At 38.3% G+C, this 15235-nt stretch overlaps 1 long non-coding RNA gene and 1 pseudogene across 1 annotated transcript in view; one reads left to right on the forward strand and one right to left on the reverse strand.

Annotated features, from left to right (window-relative positions):
- Positions 1-3336: 3336 nt before the first annotated feature.
- LOC102986163 (glycine cleavage system H protein, mitochondrial-like) lies at positions 3337-4761 on the reverse strand (annotated as a pseudogene).
- Positions 4762-5999: 1238 nt separating this feature from the next.
- The window catches only part of LOC129392413 (uncharacterized), a 291648-nt gene continuing 282412 nt past the window's right edge, over positions 6000-15235 (forward strand). The window contains exon 1 of the long non-coding RNA XR_008618213.1: positions 6000-6082. This is a non-coding gene — a long non-coding RNA (uncharacterized lncRNA). The remainder of the gene's footprint in view (positions 6083-15235) is intronic.

The following is a 15235-nucleotide window of genomic DNA, read 5'->3' on the forward strand; positions in this document are numbered from 1 at the left end:
CTGTCATTCTATTATTGGCAACCCCTTTCTTCTGGACATGGCCCTGAAAATGTGTTAAAGACAGCACGCTAAGGTATGCAAGAAATATGCCTACTATGGGGAAAAAAATATTTTCACCAAAGGGGATATTTTATATTTCCTAACTATGCCTCAACTTTTAGACCCAACCTTGAATGACAGTATTTCTACTTAAAAAAAAAAAAAAAAAATTCATTTTCTACGTATTTTATCTTTTTGAATGCTACTTATTTTTCCTCCATTATGTCTGCTAACTTGTTTTTATACATGAAAACTTACGATTTCTGTATATTATTTTTTACTTAATGAAATTAGTAATTCTTGTTACTATTTGAAATGGCTTTTCACTTGAGTCTTTTGGGGGTTCCTAAATAATAATAATAATTATTATTATTACTTTTGTAAATAGTTAATTCATTCAAATAATGGTAAATCTTACATTTGTTTTTCCTGTTTTTATATCTCATTTCTTTCTTTGGCTACTTCTTATAGGATAATATTAAATATTAATGGAGAAAAGAGACATCTTGTCTTGCTCTTGGACTTTAATGAGAAATTTTCCAGCTGTGTTTCCCTATCGTACACAGAAGAACCTATTTTTAAAAAAAAATTCTTACGAAGAATAGTTGTTAAATTTTGTAATGCCTTTTCAGCAACTATGTAGTTGTTCTATGATTTTTCTATTTATGAGCTGTTAATATGGTGAATTACATGCAGATTTCCTAGTATTAAACTATTCTTGCATTCTTTGAATAAAACATATTATCATGGTTTATTTATTTAGTTTTAAAGTTTTCGTGTAATTGATTTACAATATTGTGTTAGTTTCAGGTATATAGCCAAGTGATTCGATTACACACACACACACACACACACACACACACACACATTTTTTTTTCAGATTCTTTTCCATTATAGGGTAGGATCTGGCTCTGCAGACTCTCTGGAACCCTCAGAGTTGCAGAGGTGCCCAGCCCTCCTTTTTTTTTTTTTTTTTTGTGGTATGCGGGCCTCCCTCTGCTGTGGCCTCTCCCGTTGCGGAGCACAGGCTCCGGACGCGCAGGCCCAGCGGCCATGGCTCACGGGCCCAGCCGCTCCGCGGCACGTGGGATCCTCCCAGACCGGGGCGCGAACCCGACTCCCCTGCATCGGCAGGCGGACGCGCAACCACTGCGCCACCAGGGAAGCCCTATACTCCTATTTTTTATCTCTCCCTGCATGGTTTATTATTTTTAAAAATCCTGATGCATTCTGCTTGCTAATTTTTTTTGATATTTGCATCAATATTTGTAAATGAAATTTGTTTATAGTTTCCTTTTTTGTGGGTGCTATCTTTGTCAGCTTTGGTACCATTGTTATACTTGCTTCCTAAAACTTATCTGGGTGACTTCCTTTTACAATTTATTTTCTGGAAGAGTTGAAATAGTACTGGAGCTATCTGTTTCTTGATAAGTCATGGGGAGGTAATGTACAGCATAGTGACTATAGTTAATAATATTGTATTGTATTTAAAAATTGCTGAGGGAGTAGATCTTAAAAGTTCTCTTCACAAGAAAATAATTGTAACTTTATGTGGTGATGGGTATTAACTAGATTTATTATGGTGATCATTTTGCAATATATACAAATATTGAATTATGTTTTACCCTTGAAACTAATATAATGTTATAGGTAAATTATGTGTCAATTGAAAAAAGGTTTGGTAGAATTTCTTTTTTTTGTGTAAATTTAATTGAAGTAGAGTTGATTCACAATGTTGTGTTAATTTCTTTTTTTTTTTTACATCTTTATTGGAGTATAATTGCTTTACAATGTTGTGTTAGCTTCTGCTGTATAACAAAGTGAATCAGCTATATGTATACATATATCCCCATATCCCCTCCCTCTTGCGCCTCCCTCCCACCCTCCCTATCCCACTCCTCTAGGGGGTCACAAAGCACCAAGGTGATCTCCCTGTGCTAGAATTTCTTGATAAAGGCATCAGGGCCAGTTACTGTTTTGAAGAGTAACCCTCACACTTTCTCTCTTCTTTTCTATTTAATTGTTATGTTCAAAATATAGTCTGCCTATTTCACTTTGATTTCTTTTTGGACTCCAGAGTCGTTCCTGAAAGTTTTGTTATAATCTTGTCTTCTCTGTCTTTCTCCTTGTGTTTTCTGTTGCTTTATGAAAATGGCTGTGTATTATTTATTACAAAGATATTTGTAATTTTTAGATCTTCCCTCTGAAGTGTACCCTTTAAATAATATTTGCTCTAAATCCAACCTTGTCTGAAATTTTCCTCAATGTGCATTTACCCAATAAGCGTTTGCTAAGTTGTTTGCCCTGCCTCACATTCTCTTGGTCCACTTTTCACTGTTGTTTCACTTTTCAGCTGTAGTTGCAGCAACTGGCTCTCTGTATGTGTAATCGGAGCACTCACCTTTTCTGTAACACAAAGCTATGTATCTGTATATACCTGCTCAGCTGTTATTATGGGCAAAAATTCATGACTAATGGGGGACAGGGAACAATGCATAAATATTCTCCTTTTCCAGCTCTTGGGTGGACAGTTTTGAAGTATATTCACGTGGCTGCACAGAGCTCCCAGCGGGATCATACCTAGGTGTCCCAGGGATAATCAGCTTCATGACACACTGTTTTCCTATTTCATCTTTCTCAGTCCTCCGCTCCTGATCCTTGTGATTACTTCCCCAAATTTACCACCTGGATCAGGCTGCTTTTTCAGGGAAGCCTAGATTAGGACAGTGTCTTGAGTTTTGCAGTGAACTGAATCTTGCCTTGCTTTCCTCTTTTAACATACTCTTATGCTATGTGTACAAAATACATAGTATGTTTATTTATATGACATATATTTGTTCTTAATTCTCTTATGTTTAATTCCTTCTGTAAAAATTAATAAACAGAAATCTCAATTAGAGTTGGGACACTCTCAGGGGGAGCTCTCATGGCCTGAACTGATAGCAGAGCCCAACAGGAAGAAGACAGACTCCTCTTCTTTCCTGGCAAGGACTCAGCCAGTGAAAAGCCATGGACTCTGTTAAGAATAATGCTCCCAACTTCCTTTTCCCCTCTATAAAAGTGTTCTAATTCCCTTGTCCTGTGGGGAATTTGCTCATGGTTGCAGACCCTGAATTGCAGTTCTCTGCTATCCTGAATAAATCCATCGTTGCTGGGGAAGTATCTGGCAGTCTATCTGTTTCAAGTCAACACTGGTATATTCCTTTTTCACGATAATGATTTGTATATTTCTATGTATAAATATTTTCAGAGATTTTTCTTTTTGGTTCCAAACTAGTTTATTTAAGGGTTCCATTTTTAGTCCTCAATAGATTTTATGTATTGCTCATATGCTTCTTCACTCGTTAGTTCATCTAGTTCTGAAGGATTACTGAGTGTCATCTTAATCAGCCAACCATCTTCCTAACAAGATTTGTTGACAAGTCCTGGGTTTTCTGCTAGAGCTTCATTCATTTCAGTTACTTCTCGTGATAGAGGAGAATAGAGTTCACCAGCAGCGTTCACACTTTCCAAAGCACCAACCTCCTCTTGTTTGTTCAGTTTTGTCCCAACTTCAGGCAGACTACGGTAAACACCTCCCAAAGCTTCCTGTGCAAAATTGCTCATTCCCACTGTACCAACATCGTTTTCTGTTGGCACCCACTCACGTCTGTCTGTGAATTTACGCAGGGAGAGCAGAGCGTGGCAGTGCACAGTGTTTAGACATCAGCCACCCGCAGCCCCCAGGGCCGTGGTGGGCAGGACAAGGCAGGCACCCACTCGGCAGAGTGCAAGCTGCAGACCCAGGTCCCCACACTCTGTGCTGCCCCTTACCATATTTTTGATTTAGCAGCTCCTTTTTTAAAACAATTATTTATTTATTAATTTTGGCTGCATTGGGTCTTCGTTGCTGCATGTGGGCTTTCTCTAGTTGTGGCGAGCGGGGGCTACTCTTCATTGCGGTGCACGGGCTTCTCATTGCGGTGGCTTCTCTTGTTGCGGAGCACGGGCTTTAGGTGCGCGGGCTTCAGTAGTTGTGGCATGTGGGCTCTAGAGTGCAGGCTCAGTAGTTGTGGCGCGTGGGCTTAGTTGCTCCGTGGCATGTGGGATCTTCCCGGACCAGGTCTCAAACCCATGTGCCCTGCATTGGCAGGCAAATTCTTAACCACTGCGCCACCAGGGAAGTCCTAGCAGTTCCTTTCTTATTTTTTATGAACTGTGGTTGTAGGAGGTCATCAAGAGGATGTGACTGCTGGTTGACCCTAGAGCTGGACCAGGGCAATGGAAGTTTCCTCACCCCCTCCCCTGTCCTTGCAGTGCACGCCTTGTTCTCTGTTCCCACAGTGGGAGCTGTTTTCAAAGACGCAGCCTTGAGAGAGCAATGTGTTGAGATGACCTGGACTGTGCAGGTGTCTTAAACCTCGTTTTAAGCCCTCTGTATAAACTTTTAAGATTCTAGTAGGCAGGTGTAGAGTATCTACTTGTTACCGACCTGGGTTCTTGGACTCTTTAATCAAGAGAAATTGATAACAGGCCAGACGAGGAATTCAGGCAAGGCTTTATTGGGGCCCATGGTACAGCATGAGGGCAAAACAACTAACAGGTGCCCTACCTCACTCTTTGAGTAGCGTGGGCGAGCTGGTTCATAAATGGGGTGAGGGTGGGGCCGATGGGTGGGTCGGCCTGGAGGCGTGGCTTACGTGGCCTGCTTCCCCCATTGGCAGTGCTGAGCACAGGGATCATGCGCAGTAACCTGCTTTTGCTCCCGACACCTCCCAAGTATCAGTTGGCTTTTGGCTTTTTTTTGTATCTTATTGTTTATACCTTGCCCCGACTGCGTATGTGAGCAGTTATGTTTGCTCCCTTATAGTTTCTTTGAATTCTGTTGCTGGAGGAAATGTCTGTTCAGGTGCAAGCACTGCAGCGCAGGGTCCCAGGTCGCAGCCTGTCTCATACTCGTCGTGCAGCTGCCCCAGACAAGCCTGGTGAGTTCTCTTGCTTAGTTAACCTGCCACCTACTAATCTGGCGTGGCCGGTCTGTTTCTTTGGTTTCTCCTTGCTTTTGGCTTCTCTTGTTGCGGAGCACGGGCTTTAGGTGCGCGGGCTTCAGTAGTTGTGGCATGTGGGCTCTAGAGTGCAGGCTCAGTAGTTGTGGCGCGTGGGCTTAGTTGCTCCGTGGCATGTGGGATCTTCCCGGACCAGGTCTCAAACCCATGTGCCCTGCATTGGCAGGCAAATTCTTAACCACTGCGCCACCAGGGAAGTCCTAGCAGTTCCTTTCTTATTTTTTATGAACTGTGGTTGTAGGAGGTCATCAAGAGGATGTGACTGCTGGTTGACCCTAGAGCTGGACCAGGGCAATGGAAGTTTCCTCACCCCCTCCCCTGTCCTTGCAGTGCACGCCTTGTTCTCTGTTCCCACAGTGGGAGCTGTTTTCAAAGACGCAGCCTTGAGAGAGCAATGTGTTGAGATGACCTGGACTGTGCAGGTGTCTTAAACCTCGTTTTAAGCCCTCTGTATAAACTTTTAAGATTCTAGTAGGCAGGTGTAGAGTATCTACTTGTTACCGACCTGGGTTCTTGGACTCTTTAATCAAGAGAAATTGATAACAGGCCAGACGAGGAATTCAGGCAAGGCTTTATTGGGGCCCATGGTACAGCATGAGGGCAAAACAACTAACAGGTGCCCTACCTCACTCTTTGAGTAGCGTGGGCGAGCTGGTTCATAAATGGGGTGAGGGTGGGGCCGATGGGTGGGTCGGCCTGGAGGCGTGGCTTACGTGGCCTGCTTCCCCCATTGGCAGTGCTGAGCACAGGGATCATGCGCAGTAACCTGCTTTTGCTCCCGACACCTCCCAAGTATCAGTTGGCTTTTGGCTTTTTTTTGTATCTTATTGTTTATACCTTGCCCCGACTGCGTATGTGAGCAGTTATGTTTGCTCCCTTATAGTTTCTTTGAATTCTGTTGCTGGAGGAAATGTCTGTTCAGGTGCAAGCACTGCAGCGCAGGGTCCCAGGTCGCAGCCTGTCTCATACTCGTCGTGCAGCTGCCCCAGACAAGCCTGGTGAGTTCTCTTGCTTAGTTAACCTGCCACCTACTAATCTGGCGTGGCCGGTCTGTTTCTTTGGTTTCTCCTTGCTTTTCTCTGTGTATGGGGGCCAGTTTGTGAACAAACAACTGTACTGTTGATTCCTTTGTACAAGCAATGATGGAATTAGTGCAATTTTAACTTCTCCGTTTTCATCTTTCGATTTTGCCATGCGATATTTTTTGTTGACTGTTATTTTTTATTAATGTTACCTTTATGTCTTTAAGTATATCTATGCCATGATTACTTGATTTATTATACCTGTAGAATATCTTTTGATACTTGGTGATAAGAGACGAAGAAATCCATGCATGTTCACTGTCTCTCATTTTCCCTTCCCCTATCAGCTTTATTTACCTGTTTTTTGTCCATTTATATTCCCTTTTATATAGCCTCCACATTATTTTAATTTTATGATAAAATGGATTCATTATACATTCATTCTTGTGCCACAGGTTTTTTGTTCATTCTCTGGTAATTTCTATAGAAAACTCTTGAGAACTATATTTTAATTTTTTATTTTAAAAATTATTTTTCTCTTGCCTTTATTTGGACCAGAGTTTGGTTATGTCTTATGTCACACTTTCTTTCTTCTAACTTTGTAGGCATTGTTTTGTAGTCTCCTTGTATTAAGAAATTTGAAATTCAGCAATTTTAGTAGATCATGTTTTCCTGTTGATTGTATGTATAATTACATTTGAAGTGCATTCATGTTCTAATTGTTGGTTGTGTTGTCTGTTTTTCTTAGCATTTCTTCACGTTTTGGAGTTTCGATTGAAAGTTTAATTTTGAATTCATGTTTCTTCACACTCCTTTTCTGTTCCCACTCTTACCTGCCTAGGGGTTTAATGATTGACTTTTAGGACTGCAGTCCATAAGCAGGTCTCATTATTCATTTTGTGGCTCCTGCTTCTAAGCAATATTGGTGAATTCACAGGTGTAATCACTGAGCCAGTGGAGCACTTGGTTTAGTTTTTGGTTGAGAGGCTTGGCCTGTGTTTTTGATGTCTCTAGGCTTTAAGTGACTGTGGTTTCTCACTATTGAGACTTGGCACTCAATACTGCACTATTTTCATGCTAGCACTATTGATAGTTTGTACCAGATAATTCTGTTTTGTGTGGGGCTTTTTGTGTATGTATGTGTTGTAGAACGTTTTACAGAATCTCTAGCCTCTATGCACTAGATGTGAGTAACATCTTTACATCCCCAGTTCTGACAACCAAAATACTTCCTGACATTGCCAAATGTTTCCTGGGAGACAGAAGCACCTCCAGTGGAGAACCACTGTTCTAGGCAAATGGTGGGAATATATTTCAGTCCTTTATCCCAAGAGGGAAATGGCGCCACCAAAGTCTTTTGCTTCAAGTAATAGCCTGGTTTCTGTCTCTGTTTCCCTGCATGCTGTCACTCTCTTTTTCAAACTTAGAGGTCTACAGCTCATGGCTTCAGCCTGGCTGACCACTTTTCATTCAAGAGATGTTTATCTTGATTTTGAGATATTTATAACACTTTCGTATTTCTATTTTTACCTTTATGTGTTATTGCTCATTGTTTGGAACAGAGAGGTTGCTTCCTAGTCAGAACTAATGGAATTATCTTTACTGGAAATCTTCACCACTGTTATATTTATAGGGTGGTCAGTATACTTCTACTTCAATTCAGTCACCCTCAAAACAGTGGATAAAATAGGCGTGGCAAGGGAAAGCTAGTATTATATTGTTGAGTTATGATACTCCTCTCTTTACTGTCATCCATTTCTCCCACCATTCCCAACATGCTTGATCTTTCCTATTAGTATACAAACAAACCCTTGTTCTGGTTTACCAAAATATCCCATGTAATCTGGCTGTGGCCTAGCCCTCCGACATCATCTGGTAACCACTATAGGTTAGTCACAGTAGGATTCTCTCTCTCTCTTTTTTTTTTGGCCAAGATAAGCTCTTTCCTTTTTTTAAAAAATTTAACTCATATACATACCCATCTTTTATTTTCCAAAGAAAATTGTACAACTTTGCCATAGATTGCTTTCAACAAGGATTGATTTACACATAAAAAGATGGTGGGGGGCGGAGATTTAAAAAAAAAAAAACAGAACCCAAAGACTATTTCTAGAAAAGTTACAAGCTCATTCCATTTTAAAACCCTGTGGTGATCTTTCAATATCTGTGCTCAATTTGTTTCTCCTGGTCATTTAAATATCACCTTCAGCAGAGTTAACTATCCATTCAAAAAAAATCTACTCAATTATTCTCTTACAATGCCCCATTTTAGTTCTCTCTGTATAAGTTTCCAGTCTCCAATATTCTTTTAAATTTGTTTATTTTCCATTTCCATCTACTGTAATGTAAGCTCCTTGAGGGCAAAGACCTTATTGTTTAGTACTATATTGTTAGTGCCTGCCAAGAATAAACCTGACCCATAGTTAGAAATTAATGATAAATATTTACTGAATATTGAGGGCAAAGACCTTCTACTTATTGTTTAGCACCATATTGTTAGTGCCAAGAATAAACCTGACCCATAGTTAGAAATTAATGGTAAATATTTACTGAATAATAATAAATGCAAAAACGCACTGTGCATGAATACTGTTGATCTATTCCTTTAGTAAAATTATCCTAGAAGGAGTCTTGAAGTACCTTCTCATTCTCCAAAGTTTTTAGAATAATTGCTTAATAAATTTATTAAATGTGACATCAATCCCATTTTGTCATATCCTAGGCCCATTTTTCATGGGGAGATGTGCAAATAATCTCTGGTGTAGAATGCCTCACAAAGACAGTGTTATCTAAGAGACAGGCTTAAACACAAATTGAAGATGCTTTCAGTAGTTGGTGACTGGCTCTTTTAAGCTTCCTTTGGAGGTCAGCTATTTAGTGTTTGGGGGACCGTATGTTGTAGCATATAATTGGACTTAAAACTTTGTTGCATTCTGTTTTGTTATTTATAAAAAATATTAATTATAAAGATATAAATTAATGGTGGCACAGTGGTTGAGAGTCCGCCTGCCGATGCAGGGGACACGGGTTCGTGCCCCAGTCCGGGAAGATCCCACATGCCGCGGAGCGGCTGGGCCCGTGAGCCATAGCTGCTGAGCCTGTGCGTCTGGAGCCTGTGCTCCACAACGGGAGAGGCCACAACAGTGAGAGGCCCACGTACCGCAAAAAAAAAAAAAAAAAGATATAAATTGTTCTAAGGAGCTAGTTTGAAAAACATGTGAATGCTTATTAGGGAATAGATTAGTCACTGGTTTCTGTTCCAAATATTTTCGTGGTATTTTACAAAGAAATGTCTCGAGAAGGGAAAGGTATAAGGGCCTGTGAAAACTAGGTTGTCAAGCCAAGAACTTAAACCTGTATTTCAATTGATTTATCTGGAAAATGATACTAATAATATTTAATCTCTTCTGACTTTAGATGATGACTATGATAATAAAATTAAATAAATGTATAAGTGCTTTGAACACAGCATGGTAAAAATGCAAGTTATTACTAGTAGCAACAACAAAATGATCACAGTAATATTGAGTTAGCTTTAGGATATTAAATAAAGGCTGTAATTCCATGGGTGGCATTTCCTTTTTGTCCCTTGTGAGATGATGTCATCGTTTAAAAAAGCTAGAGGAGCCAAAGCCCTCCAGTTTCTCAGTGTATATTGGACACCATTTCAGTGGGCCAACTTTTGAGAATGATAACCACTTGATGACCATAAGTAATATCTTTCTCCTTATTACTTTCATTGGTGAAGTTTGTTTCCGCTTTATAATTTAGTTTTAAGAATGCTGATTACAGTGGTGACCATGCCTCAAATTTCAATTCTTTCCTTTTCTTCTTTCTGGCAGTATGAGTCTAAACTTATTCCCAAAGGTTTTGAGTGAAAGCTGATATGCCTAGTTTTGCTTTTGGAATTTAGACAATAATCGAGAGTAAAAAAGTTATTGATGAAAGTGTTAGTTAGAATATATTATATCTGCAGGAAACTCCAGTTGTAGACTGTGCCCTCAGCATTGTTCTTCTGTGGTGTAGAACTGTTTGAGAGAAAGGAAGTCCTGGAGTCCTATGTCTGAGAATTGCATTTTGTTTTACAACTCAGTGGTACATCCATACAACTCCCAAGCAAACCAGTTAGTTCAGTAAACACCTGAAAAACGGTAAAAATGATGACACCAATAAAGTGAATTTCTCTTTCCTTTTTTGTTCTTTTCCAGTATACATACTTACAGACATACACGTACTTTTTAGACAAATGAGAAGGATAAGCTAAGGGTGAAAATTCTTTTTTCTAAAGATGTTCTCTGAAGGGGTCTAGATAGTAAAAATGAAACAGTATCATTCAATAAGGTAAATTTATTCAGCACCAATAGTGTTTTAGGTTAAAAAAATGTTTACTATAGTAATTTTAATAAAGCACATTTACCTGTTATTAAGAAACTAATTTTATTACACAGTAATTATTCTGTATCTTTACTGACACAGAATATTGCTATCTTTTCATAATTTCTGAGTAGATTTTGACATATGTCATAGCATATGATAAGCTGTGTGAGAGTCTTTTTTTTAAGTGTACAATTTAATGGTCTATTACTGTGCTCACAGGTTATGAGTAACCACTGTCTCATTCTAGAACATTTACATCACCTCAGAATCAAACTCCATTAGTACTAACTCCCCATTCTCTCATTGCCCCAGCTCCTGACAGCTACTAACCTACTTTCTCTCCCTATGGATTTACCATTCTGGCCACTTAATAAAAATGAAATCATACAATATATGGCCTTTTGTGATTAGCTTCTTGCACTTAGCATAGTATATTTCATGTTCATCATTGAAATACTGATAGCTTATATCATCATTTTATTCCTTTTTAATGGCTGAATAATAACATCAATATTTTATTCCTTTGTATGGCTGAATAATATTCCGTTGTATGGATATAATTTATTTTTGCATTCATCAGTTGATGGCATTAAGGTTTTCACTTTTTTGGCTATTATGAATAATGTTACTATGAGCATTTGTATAGAGGTTTTTGTGTGGACATGTGTTTTCAATTCTCTTGGGCATGTATCTAGGAATAGAATTCTGGGTCATATGGAAACACTATGTTTAACTTTTTGTGAAACTGCCAAACTGTTTTCTAAAGTGGTTGCATCATTTTACAATTCCATGAACAATTCATGAAGCTTCCAATTTCTCTACATCCTTGCCAGCACTTGTTATTGGTTGTGTTTTGTTGTTTTTTTTTAAGAATCCCAGTGGTTATGAAGTAGTATCTATGGTTTTGATTTGTATTTCACCTGCTGATGTTGAACGTTCCTTGGGAGAGTATCTTCTTGGAGAAATGGTTATTCAGATCCTTTGCGTGGGTTATTTGTCTTTTAATGGTGGATTTCCAAGTCCTTTGTATATTCTGCATTCAAGACAGTTACCAGATATAAGATTTGTAAATATTTTCTCATTTTCTGTGGATTGTCTTTTCACTCCCTTGACAGTGTGCTTTTTTTTTTTAAAAAAAATTGAGGTATAACTGATATAACATTATATTGGTTCCAGGTATACAACATAATGATTTAATATTTATGTATACTGAGAAATGATCACCACAATAAGTCTGTTGATAGTGTGCTTTGATGCACAAAACGTTTTAATTTTGATAATGTCCGATTTGTTTTTCTTTTTTTGCTTGTGCTTTTGGTATCATTTCCAAGAAACCATTGCCAAATCAAAGATTGAAGAGATTTACTCTGAAGATTTTGACTAAGAGTTTTATAGCCTTAGAGATTCCATTTAAGTCTATGATTCATTTTAAGTTAATATTTATATCTTTTGTGAGGTCAGGGTACAACTTTACTCTTTTGCATGTGGATATTCAGTTATTTCAGCACCTTTCCCACCCCTCCCCATGCGTTGAATTGACCCTTGCAAAAATGTAAAAAGTTATTTCTGTACTCTCAGTTCTCTTGATATATATGTTTATTCTTATGTAAGCACTACATTGTCTTGATTACTGTAGCTTTGTAATAAAATTTCCCAGCTTTATTGAGATACAATACACATATAACATTGTGATTTTGAGGTGTACAGCCTAATAACGTGATACGTGTATATGTTGTAAAATAATTACCACAATAAGGTTAGTTAACACATCCATCACCTAACATAATTATCATTTTCTTTTGTTGTGAGAACATTTAAGGTTTACTCTCTTAGCAGTTTTCAAGATTATAATACAGTATTGTTAATTATAGTCACCATGCTTTACATTTGAGCCCCCAGAACTTATTTATCCTGTAACTGGAAGTTTATACCTTTTGACCAATATCTCCCTATTTTCCGCAGCTCCAAGCCCATGGCAACCACTATTCTACTCTCTGTTTCTATTAGTTCGGCTTTTAAAGATTTATATAGTGTTTGTTCTTTCTTTGTCTGACTTATGTCACATAGCATAATGCACTCAAGGTCCATCCATGTTGCCAAAAATGGCAGGATTTCCTTCCTTCTTATGGCCGAATAAAACTCCTTTATATGTATATGTATATATACCACATTTTCTTTATCCATTCATCTGTTGATGGACTTTTAGGTTGTTTCCATGTCTTGGCTATTGTGAATAATGCTGCAGTGAATATGGGAGTGAAGATACCTCTTTGAGATTGTAATTCCATTTCTTTCAGAAATATACCCCAAAATAGGACTTTGGATCATATGGCAGTTCTATTTTTAATCTTTTGAGGAACCATCATACTGTTTTCCATAATGGCTGCACCAATTAACGTTCCCTCCTACAGTACTCCAGAGTTCCCTTTTCTCCACACCCTTGCCATTATTTGTTATTGCTTGTCATTTTGATAATAGCCATTCTAACAGATGTGAGGTGATATATCATTGTGACTTTGATTTGCATTTCCATGTAATTAACGATGTAGAGCATCTTTTCATATACTTATTGGCCATTTGTATATCTTCAGGTACTCTGCCCACTTTTAATTTGGATTGTATTTTTTTGTGTGTGTGCTATTGAGTTTTATGAATTTCTTATGCATTTTGAATATTAACCCCTTATCAGATATATGGTTTGTTACTATTTTCTCCCATTCTATAGGTTGCCTCTTCATTTTGTTGATTTCTACTGCTGTGCGGAAGCTGCTTTGTTTGATATAGTCTCGCCCGTTTGATTTTGCTTTTGTTGCTTGTGCTTTTGGTATCATACATAAAACATTGTTGTCAGATACAAAAAATTGTTACCAAGACCAATGTCAAGGAACTTTTTCTCTGTGTTTCCTTCTAGGAGTTTTACATCGGGTCTTAAGTGTTTAATTAATTTTGAGTTAATTTTTGTGAGTCATGCAAGACAAAGGTCCAGTTTTATTCTTTTGTGTATGGATATTTGGTTTTCCCAACACCATTTATTTTATTTTTAAAAAATATTTATTTGGCTGCACTGGCTCTTTATTGCAGCATGCGGGATCTTTGTTTGCAGCATGCGGGATCTTTTTTTTTTTTTTTTGGTGGTACGTGGGCCTCTCACTGTTGTGGCCTCTCCCGTTGTGGAGCACAGGCTCCAGACGCACAGGCTCAGCGGCCGTGGCTCATGGGCCCAGCTGCTCCGTGGCATGTGGGATCCTCCCGGACCGGGGCACGAACCCATGTTCCCTGCATCGGCAGGCGGATTCTCAACCGCTGCGCCACCAGGGAAGCCCAGCATGCGGGATTTTTGTTTGCAGCATGCAGGATCTTTGTTGTGTCATGTGGGATCTTTGTTGTGGCATGCGGGCTCTAGTTCCCTGACCAGGGATCAAATCTGGGCCCCAGCATCGGGAGTGCGGAGTCTTTAACCACTGGACCACCAGGGAAGTCCCTGTTCCTGAGCTTTCAGTTTTTTTCCATTGGTCTATGTGTCTGTTTTCATGCCATTACCATACTGTTTCATTATGATAGTTTTGGTGTATAGTTTGAAAACAGGAAATGTAATGTTCTCAGCTTTGTTCTTCCTTCTCAAGATTGCTTTGTCTATTTGAGGTCGTTTATTGTTCTGTACAAATTTTAGGATTGTCTTTTCCAAAATACCATTGGAATTTTGATAGGGATTGCATTGAATCTGTAGATGGCTTTGTGTACTATGCACATTTTAACAATATTAATTCTTCTGATCCATGAACAAGGGATATCATTCTGTTTGTGCCTTCAATTTCTTTCATCAGAGTCTTATAGTTTTCAGTGGATATATCTTTCATCTCCTTGGTTAAATATATTCCTTAATATTTTATTGTTTTTGAAACTATTGTAAATGGAATCATTTTCTTTATTTCTCTTGCAGATATTATTTCTTTCTCAGCTGGTTTTTGTATGTTGATTTTGTATCCTGCAACTTCACTGAATTTGTTGATTAGTGCTAACAGTTTTTGGTAGAATCTTTAGGGTTTTCTATATATAAGATTATGTCATTAGCAAACAGATGCAGTTTTACTTCTTCCTCTCCAATTTGTATACCTTTTTTTTCTTTGCCTAATTACTCTGGCTAACATTTCCATTACTATGTTGAATAGAGTGGTGAGAGTGGATACCTTGTCTTGTTCCTGGTCTCAGAGGAAAAGCTTTCAACTCTTCACCATTGAATATGATGTTATGTATGGGTTTGTCATATATAGCCTTTATTATGTTGAAGTATGTTCCTTCTATATCCAATTTGTTGAGAGCTTTAATCATGAAAAGATTTGATGTTTTCTGCATCTATTGAGAGGATCATATGAATTTTATCCTTCATCCTGTTAATGTGGTGTATGTTATTTGCATGTGTTGAACCCCACTTGTTCATGGTGTATGATCCTTTTAATATGATACTGAATTTGACTTGCTAGTGTTTTGCTGAGAATTTTTTCATCTATGTTCATTGGGGATATTGACTATAGTTTTCTTCTCTGTGTCCTTACCTGGCTTTAGTAAGGTAATGATGATAGTTAGTAATTATGTGATGATGGCCTTGTAAAATGAGTTTGGAAGTGTTCACTCCTTTTCAGTTTTTGGAAGAGTTTGAGAAGGATTGGCATTAATTCTGCTTTAGATGTTTGGTAGAATTCACCAGTGAAGCCATCTAGTCCTGGGATTTTCTTTGTTGGAAGTTTTTGATTA

Source organism: Physeter macrocephalus, chromosome 9 (assembly GCF_002837175.3).
Source record: "Physeter macrocephalus isolate SW-GA chromosome 9, ASM283717v5, whole genome shotgun sequence".
Lineage (NCBI taxonomy): Eukaryota > Metazoa > Chordata > Mammalia > Artiodactyla > Physeteridae > Physeter > Physeter macrocephalus.